The sequence below is a fragment of the Chenopodium album genome, chromosome 1 (genome assembly GCF_948465745.1).
Source record: "Chenopodium album chromosome 1, dcCheAlbu1.1, whole genome shotgun sequence".
In the NCBI taxonomy this organism is placed as follows: domain Eukaryota; kingdom Viridiplantae; phylum Streptophyta; class Magnoliopsida; order Caryophyllales; family Amaranthaceae; genus Chenopodium; species Chenopodium album.
The window spans coordinates 1,884,255-1,891,851 of NC_137834.1; positions in this window are offsets into that span (position 1 = coordinate 1,884,255).

Here is a 7,597-nt window from a genome sequence, read left to right on the forward strand (position 1 = left end):
TAGTTATAGACATTAATATGACACATAGAGACGTAGATAGCAAGTTTTTTTAATCGCACATTTTTTTTTTAATCAATGATCAGCACAATGAGTATTTAACAATCGATTTAATAGCTCGTGCGATCAATACATATTGACTTCCAAAATTTAAAAATATGATGTAATGCTAAATCGATAACTAATCTTGGTAACTTGAACTCTATTCTTTTGAGCTTTTGGATAGAGCAGGGCAGGGGGTTAGCAAAGTATAGCAGAACATCAGCTTCCAACATTATGGAGCAGATTAGGTTTCAGTAGAGCATAGTAAATTTCAACAGAGTAAAGCAGAATAACTAAAAAAAAGGGTCTTTCTCTGCATAATGATATTTGGAGTCGTATAAGTGCGTGTATTATTATTGGTTACTTGGATTCATATTATACTTGTATAACATTACCTAAAACACTTGAATAGTCGAATAGAAAAGGGAAATTGACATAGAGCCCACCGTACGTTCAACAATGGAAACTAAGACCAAAACAAAGATGATTAATTTAGGATAAACTCATAAAATATTAGTACTAATAAATTAGTTAGACTAATTGAACATGCTATAAAACCCACTATAAGCCATGAAAAAGGCCCACGTGTATAATAATCCCTAAAAATGTAATTTTGACAAGTAAAAAGGGAGGATTGGAGCGCATGTAAGTGTACACTTGGCAAGTTCTAATTGGACGGGTGGCCGCGCAGCTTGACATCATGAAAGCTCTTCTGAAAAGAAAAGATGAGCTTTAGCTGATGACTATATATAAATAAAAACTATAGTCTAAAAATTTATAATAAATAAATCTATATATTGTAAAAATATATAGTCCCACAAATATAATAGCTTCAAATTGCCATCTATCAATCTCTTTTGGAAATTGGACCTCACTTACCAGCTCCACTCATCCACTTACATGGATTATACATCTTTACATCAATTTTGTACTATATAGTCATCATTTTATATCTTATGGTGCAAAATAGTGCAATTTTTATGCTTCATTTTTGCATTCTATTGCATGATAATTGCATGCTCAACTAGTTCGCTTTTATCATGAATTTACCGTTTTAAATTACTTTGTCCGTTCTTACAATTTTAATTTTCTCCCTAATTTGAAGACCTAGACTTGTAGTTATATAATTAGGGCTCATATATATACTGGTATACTAACTAGTAAGACAGTAAATGACCTTCAATCCCTATCACTATATGAATATACTAATGTATTTCTAATTAATGGTGAAGTTAGTCTGAGATATACACGAGTACATCTTTTTTTTTTTTAAGGTTGCCCACCCGGTTCACCGAAGCTTAGCTCCGACTACATCCGGATATGAAAATGAAATAAAGTTTTATAAACGTTGAATATGACATAGTTATGGACTAGTGACCTACAACTACTGTACCAAATTAATTTGAAAATAAGTTGTATGATGTAAATGCTCCATTGACTATTAATAACACTATTTGTGTGTATAGTATATGGTTTAGGGTTGAGCCAATAGTTTATTTAGTTTGCAATAGTTCATCAATACTAAAATAAGTACGTCATATTATTATAGTACCTCCGTTTCTTATTATTTGCTGCTATATTACTCCCTCCGTTTTTAAATACTTGCTCCATTTTTCTTGGACACGCATGTCAATGCTAATTTTATATTACTAATATATTTAATTATCAATATGTATAAATTCTAACAATTGAAAATTAATACTCTATTCATTGAGATGATTCCAACAAGTACCCATAAGACTATATTTTTTTCTTATGCATAAATCACAAATATTAGTCAAAGTAGGACAAATGAATAGTGCAAAAAATAGAAATGGAGCAAGTATTTAAAAACGGAGGGAGTACAAAGGAATTTCTATGTCTCATAAATAAAACAAATACCTCCTTATTACAAATAATAAGAAATGGAGGTAGTACATATACTAGTATATAATAATATAAAATATGATATATCTTTCTATTTCTGGAAGTACGGACAAGGATATTTATCAGTTTAAATGAAGTTGTTTATATGATATTCTTTACTATAATATTGATGCTAACAAGTCAATGTTAGTCAAATACTATTAGATACCGTACTAAATTTGATTTTGAATCTTAAGTCAAATAATTGTTATTTGAGATCTTGATCCTGACTATAAATTTGTCTAGAAGCCAGATGAAAGGAACATTATTATAGATCATAACTATTTAGTCCAATTTTTGTTTGAGATGTTAAAACTAAAATATTGAAAGTACCCTTTTTATATTGAATCCATAAAGCATAATTCAACTTATGTATGTTTAAAAAAAGTATAAATTAAATCAACACTTCATATTAATTTAGTTTCTTAATAAAAAGGAAACATCTGTAAATTCTATCCGAAATAGCTTACAATTTAATGTTTAATACTCTGTATAAATTTATTTAAATTACTCCCTCCGTCCCAAAAAGAACGACCCATTTGGCTAAAACTTTGTCCCAAAAAGAATGACCCATTTGCATTAAAACACCACCAATTTGCAACAATATTTGTGCAAAATTAGCTTCCCCATATAAAAATTTCATTTTCCATGTTATTTTATTACTTTCTCTCTCTATTTTTTTATAAACCCCATGTAAATTTATCTTTTCAATATACTTTTATTTATTTTTACTTAACTTCCTTAATACCCGTGTAATCAACCCAAATGAGTCGTTCTTTTTGGGACGGAGGGAGTATTTGCTTAGTTGAGTTGACCTCCATATTAAAGTTGAATTAATGAGGATATGAGAGTAATGTGACATGATATAAGAGTCAAGCCCACGACTAGAATCCTTAATGACTTTAATGTATTTTTGAGCCAAATTGAATGGGGACGGGAGTGTGATAACACACTTTGACTCCCGTAATATATTACATGTGATGGAAATAAAGGGACTTCACTTGTTTGAAGGAGTACGATTAAAATTTTTATAGATTAGAACTTATTTTAATTGATTGGTAGTTAATTTTACTTGATGTTTTTGATAGAGAATATTCATAAAATATTCTCATCCTAGGTTAAGGGTATATTTTGTATAAGATTATCTTTGATATCTGTACATATCTTATAGTTACCTAATATGATTAGGTTTCTCATTGTAACTCTATAAATATTGATCAATGGAAATCACTCTAATCAAGGAGTTTATATTATCTGACATGGTATCACATCTTAGGTTAGATCTTGGGATTATATACAAAAATTCTCACCCTGCCGGTGGGTTAGAAAATTAAACCCACCGGCGGGATATACAAAGTTTTTTATGCTTCCGCAAACACACATATAGATTTTTTTTTCTTTTCTCAAAGTTTTTTTTAGAATCTTTATGTAACCTTGCGCCTCACACCAACAGTAGCAATCGCGAAAGCCTCCTCCATCATTGTTGGCAATCGCATACACTACCGCCTCCCACTACTGGCAGTAACCACATCTGCCAACCTACTCCATGTGCCGCACTCTATTTCCACCTCCCCATGACCAACAATGATTCTTACATTGCCTCATTGGTTTTTTTAACACATAATCACATAGATTTTGTTTTGGTGGTGGTATATCACAATAAGGTCAACTTTTGCACATCTCTTTTGCTATCAAGTTAGCTCCTTTTATTGTTGCAGCACTTGAAATCTTTGTGGAGTATTACTTCTTGCTACCTGGTTTCTCTTTTGAGAATTGATTAATTTCAAGCGGTGGGATTTAATCTTTTCTTGCGCAATTTTATTTGTTTTTCTTCAACTGTGATTTCACGTAGTAGTGTAGTGTCTTCTCCCCGATGATGGTTTGATCCCTTAACTTATTCTTCGCTGGATCTGCAACTTGGCCCAAGTATATGCGTGACTCTTCTCCTTCGGCCTAAAAGCGCATATCTCAACTATACGTAGGTCGTGGTTGTTGCTTCTCATCGTCATCACCAGCACACGTCTACTACTTCTCTTTTGATCATGGGTTACTATACTATCCTTACCGTTCGATGCGTGATTCAGATCCAGTCTGAGCATCCGATTTTCTCCCGCTCTGACTGCGGGGGTGTGATAGAGAATATCCATAGAATATTCTCATCTTAGGTTTAGGATATATTTTGTATAAGATTATCTTTGATATCTGTACATCCTATAAATATTGATCAATGGAAATCACTCTAATCAAGGAGTATATTATCTGACAGTTTTATTGTTGACATGGTTATTCCTCAACTAAAATGGATTTACACTAATTAAAATAATAAATTCTACTTTTAATAAAACAAATCAATTTATACTTTTAAAGTACCAATTCGATCTTTTTTTAAAAAATATATAATTCAGCCGACAAATCGTAGACATAAAACTACAGTCCGGAACACAGGCCTATCATCAAATCTCCACCGCTAAATCCTTTGTTGGCCCTTTATGAATAAGAGGAATCGGAGCCGGAGGCTCAAATATTTCAATTCGCAAGTTTGAAAAGTCTAAAGAGAGCAAACAACATGAGGCAAAAAAAGAATGCGGAATAACACGACTTTCAAATAAACCCCGTACATGCTTCCCTTTAATTCGTAGGGCCTTCTCATCATGTGGCGAATGGCTAGCTTGATCTATATATAAACTATCTTAATACATCCTTATTTCCACTAGTTAAAAGCTAAAACTATCTTCTATTGTCATTTAATGGCTAGCTTGACCTATATATAAACATTTTATCTCCAAATTTCCACACTATAACGTACATATTAGAATCACGTACACAATCGGAGATATATAGTTTCCTCGACTTACCCCTGATGTACAGTAGCTCATGTGTCTTGCCTATGTTAGTTCCCAATCATATACATTCATACCCAAACATATCAACATCTTACATTACATTATAGGTGAATCACATTTCTTGGTACATCAATGTTTTCAATGCACAATTTGAATCAACCTAAACAAACTAAGAATGAGATAGATCGATGTGGTCCATTTTGCTTGTTAACTCCTAACATCATATCCTTAGATTCTAATGAATAGTACTTGTGATTTGTAAATTGTAATGTATATATATAGGAAATTTCTCAACGAAACCAACCAAAATATAAAATAAAAAAAAACTAACGTATACCTAATAACGGCCCCCCAATTTCTTTTTCTCTTTTAACATTATTATAACTGTCTGAAACTTCCATGTGGAAAGTGGGACATATTAAGCCGTATATTTTTTTTAAATTATTGATAAAATGATAAAATAATTTTTAAACGTATTTGATCATAGGATAACAGAACAGAACAAAAGCCAAATCCACAGTTCTAGGATAACTGTTCCATTTAACGAATTTCCTCCCCAAAAACATGCCTGATTTTTACCCTCACTTTTTTTTTTTTTTTTTTTTTTAATAATTATAATACTGTATATAATATATTTAAGCTAAGGTTAAATATGAATTTACAATGAATTAAAATCCTCGAATTCCATGCATTTTTCAAATAATGTTGGCTTTGTGATAATTAGTCTACTAAACCTACATGCTACCTAGTAGTAGAATTATAGACTTGTTAATGAATGTTTTAAAGTTGATTTAATCATGTAATAAAGTTTTTTCAATGTTTCTTATCACATTTGTCAATGTTTTTGATAAGTTGCTATTCATACTTTGGTGGAATCCAATTAAATTACAACATTATCTAATTCTATTAGTCTATACTCTAGAACCTTGTAGTAGCTTTTATGAGCTCTAGTTGTAGTGTTGTATAATGCAAATGGGATAATTTTAAATCTACATAAAGTATGAGTTATATTGTGGTTTCTAAATAATACCCCCTCCAATAGTGACATTTTTTTAAATACTAATCCAAATATAGGATGTTTTACATTTTTATATCACTTAGCGCTGTTCTGTTTTACCGTAAATAGCTGAATTAATTGGGGTTGAATTGAACTGAATTGAAATGAATTGTTTATCAGAGAAGAAAATCAGAAACTAAACTAAACTGATTAGAGCTGAACTGACTGAATTGAAATTAAGCTAAACAAACAGGCCAATATTCACAAAAAAAAAAAAAAAAAAAAAAAATTACGAAATAGTGTTAAATGTAATTTTAGGGTAACGTTTTACATTGTAAGTCAGATATAATCCTAATTTAAAACACCCTTCTAAATTGGCATAGTGTGAAATTTTCAATTATAATTCGCACTGTTCCACCAATAGATATAATTACACATTCACCCTTAATATTACGCTAATAGGTAAAGCATTTAAGTTTTGGACCATGCAAAAATAAATCAATTTTACTTTACATGCTGAAGGGGACATTTAATCTATATCAATAATAAATGTAAGTCGTCATATGAAATTTCAATTCTCTAATAACAACCTAATTAAGATAAACTAAATTCGATTTTATCAACCACTATAGTTTTGGGTATGTATAATATACAGTACTAGTTGGAAGAAAATTTAAATGGTGGCCCTAACACCCCCATTTATAGGTTCCTTTCATAATCTGATATGAACAAAATAGTGGAACCATGCCAAACACATACCATTTAACAAATTTATCGACTGTTGAAGTCCTCTATAGTCTCTTTCTTGATGTTGATATTTCCCGCAAAAAAAGGTGTTCATACCCATCCATTCAAGCATTACAAATATATAGCCCTCTAATTTAATTACTCCGTATATGTTTGTTGATCATGTATAAATAAGCTGTCTAAGAGAGTGAGGGATAACTCAAGTGGTTAGAGCTCTCCTCCCGGTTCCAAGAGATATTGAGATCGATTCTCATCACCCGTCCTTGTGGCTCTCTCTAAAAAAAAAAAAAGCCCATCATAAAATTCATCATAACCTAGTAAATTTTCTATAGCCGGACTATACTAATATATTAAAAATTGTTTCTAAAATTGTCAATGCTTCCTTTTTATTACGCCACATCACCTTCCCAATATCTCATGACGCCACATCATCAGTTAAACAATCTTTATCATTATGTCACTTCACCCAAGCCACCAACATTACTCTAAATAAAAATATAAGGATAAAAAAGATGATAATTTATCGATTGCATGTGTACAACAGTAGCAACCTAGGGCAACGCTAGACCTATTCACTAGTTATTGGTATGAAATATTGTTAGACCTCTTTCAATGCTTATTTTTAATCACATTTAATTTTTAAAATATTGGAAAAAATGGATATGGAGGTGTTTTAAGATATAATTTGGAATTGCGAAAAATCAAACGGTGTAATAGAATAAGAAATCGAGTGTTTTTTTTTTATTTTTTTTTATTTTTTTAGAGAGAGAGCTACAGGGTAATTAGTTCTAGCCTTCTAGGTCAGGATCACAAATGATATTTTACCTAAATTATTGCTAGTTGGATTCTTTTCACTAAATGTAGTAAGTAGTAATACTCTTATTACTTAATCTGTAGCGAAACTTAATTACTTATAAGAGTTATAACCTTAAAATCCACAAGTAGAGGATACAATTAGTTGGATGGTCAATATAATTGGCAATTTACAAAGGAAAATATATATTAAACCCTATGGGCCACATAAAAAGAGTTAACAGTGAAAATACTACTCCGTAAAACACTAAAC